The sequence below is a fragment of the Phalangium opilio genome, unplaced genomic scaffold, assembly GCF_054372755.1.
Source record: "Phalangium opilio isolate 3A_F unplaced genomic scaffold, DU_Popi_V2 ptg000064l_1, whole genome shotgun sequence".
NCBI classification, from domain to species: domain Eukaryota; kingdom Metazoa; phylum Arthropoda; class Arachnida; order Opiliones; family Phalangiidae; genus Phalangium; species Phalangium opilio.
The window spans coordinates 382,501-385,000 of NW_028324181.1; the positions used below are offsets into that span (position 1 = coordinate 382,501).

Consider the following 2,500-nt stretch of genomic DNA (forward strand, 5'->3'; position numbering starts at 1 on the left):
TTGTTTATATTTAAATTAAATATATTTATTTATTTAGGTAACCCAAAACTTTGATGAATCAAGCTACGTGAACGCAGAAATACTTCTTGAACACTAGCATAACTTAAAGCAATGTAACTTTTATTCTCTAACTGAAACTAGCATATCTATTTATTTTAGTTTTCGTGGATGATATGCCCGGGACTCGGAATAGGGCGTAAATTAAGAATAATGCGGTTATGTGAGTAAGCCGTCTTACACTTCATTTCCTCACCATAAAACACTGTCAATGAAAGTTTAACTTCATTCCGTTAACTTATATTAACCCCGCATTCCATTAGCATCCCACCTACTCCCTACCACCAACACACCCTCTCTCCTTCTTCCCTTCGCATATTGAAAAAAGAGTGTGAATTAAATTTTTTCATCGTTAGTGAGTTCAAGTTTTTAACGGGCTTCGGGAAACATGCATGTTAAAAATTTTAAAATTCCCGAACTGGTAAGTTTTCCCTAATACTTATGTTCCACACTACTATTGTGGAGCGTGTTCGTTTTGTGTTTCAATTTAAATCATCAATTGATGCAAATTGTCTCTACAATTTCAAGCATCAATTTGTGATAATTGAAAGGCAAAGAAAAACGTCACGTGTCCCGTTGCTTCTGGCGGGTACGAAAGTCTAGCCGACTTTCGGCCGTCGATCGAAGCGATAATTTTATCAGCTAGTCCCAGATCGTCCTCGTAACGGAGGTGCGACGTTGGTGGGCCAACTGGTAATAATTGCTATTCGATGGTGAGTTTGTCTCGTAAAGGGCAATAATCCAAGTACCTCAGCGTTCACGCTCGAACACGGCGATTGAAATATATCGCCTCGGGTGAATGAATCGAGAAACAGAAGCGAAGAAAACCGTTCCCGAGAGGGTTCGGCTTCTCGTTTTTAACGTCGATAAAGTTGGAGCCGTCCGCTTCAAGCGGCGGTTCTACGACGCCTTTAACCCGGCTCGACGGTCCTTAATCGGGCCGGTCGTAGCCCGGGACTGGCGTCAACTGACGGCAACGTTATTCGTTGTTACCTGGTTGATCCTGCCAGTAGTCATATGCTTGTCTCAAAGACTAAGCCATGCATGTCTAAGTACATGCCGAAATAAGGTGAAACCGCGAATGGCTCATTAAATCAGTTATGGTTTCTTAGATCGTACTTTTTTACTTGGATAACTGTGGTAATTCTAGAGCTAATACATGCAGCAGAGCCCCGACCTTAGGGAAGGGGCGCTTTTATTAGACCAAGACCAATCGGGCTTCGGCCCGCTTACCATGGCGACTCTGGATAACTTTGGGCAAATCGCACGATCTCGTATCGGCGATGTTTCTTTCAAGTGTCTGCCTTATCAACTTTCGATGGTAGGCTACGCGCCTACCATGGTCGTAACGGGTAACGGGGAATCAGGGTTCGATTCCGGAGAGGGAGCCTGAGAAACGGCTACCACATCCAAGGAAGGCAGCAGGCGCGCAAATTACCCACTCCCGGCACGGGGAGGTAGTGACGAAAAATAACAATACGGGACTCTTTTGAGGCCCCGTAATTGGAATGAGTACACTCTAAATCCTTTAACGAGGATCCATTGGAGGGCAAGTCTGGTGCCAGCAGCCGCGGTAATTCCAGCTCCAATAGCGTATATTAAAGTTGTTGCGGTTAAAAAGCTCGTAGTTGAATCTCAGTTCCAGACAGGCGGTCCGCTCCGGTGGTTACTGCCTGGCCTGAACATCCTGTCGGTTTTCCTTCGGTGCTCTTCATTGAGTGTCGTAGGTGCCCGACACGTTTACTTTGAAAAAATTGGAGTGCTCAAAGCAGGCGTCCCGCCTGAATAATGGTGCATGGAATAATGAAAGAGGACTTCGAGTTCTATTGTGTTGGTTTTCGGAACACGAGGTAATGATTAAAAGGGACAGACGGGGGCATTCGTATTGCGACGCTAGAGGTGAAATTCTTGGACCGTCGCAAGACGAACTACAGCGAAAGCATTTGCCAAGAATGTTTTCATTAATCAAGAACGAAAGTTAGAGGTTCGAAGGCGATCAGATACCGCCCTAGTTCTAACCATAAACGATGCCAACCAGCGATCCGCCTGAGTTACTCAATTGACTCGGCGGGCAGCTTCCGGGAAACCAAAGTTTGTGGGTTCCGGGGGAAGTATGGTTGCAAAGCTGAAACTTAAAGGAATTGACGGAAGGGCACCACCAGGAGTGGAGCCTGCGGCTTAATTTGACTCAACACGGGAAAACTTACCCGGCCCGGACACCGGAAGGATTGACAGATTAAGAGCTCTTTCTTGATTCGGTGGGTGGTGGTGCATGGCCGTTCTTAGTTGGTGGAGCGATTTGTCTGGTTAATTCCGATAACGAACGAGACTCTAGCCTACTAAATAGGCGACCGATCAATTGTGTCGGTCTTCCTTCTTAGAGGGACAAGCGGCGTTTAGCCGCACGAAACAGAGCAATAACAGGTCTGTGATGCCCTTAGAT

The 2,500-nt window shown here is 45.9% G+C and overlaps 1 non-coding gene across 1 annotated transcript in view; it reads left to right on the forward strand.

The window, feature by feature from the left end:
- The first annotated feature begins 1,047 nt into the window (after window positions 1-1,047).
- The window catches only part of LOC149662027 (small subunit ribosomal RNA), a 1,811-nt gene continuing 358 nt past the window's right edge, over window positions 1,048-2,500 (forward strand). The window contains exon 1 of the ribosomal RNA XR_016368721.1: window positions 1,048-2,500. This exon is cut by the window's right edge and continues 358 nt beyond it. This is a non-coding gene — a ribosomal RNA (small subunit ribosomal RNA).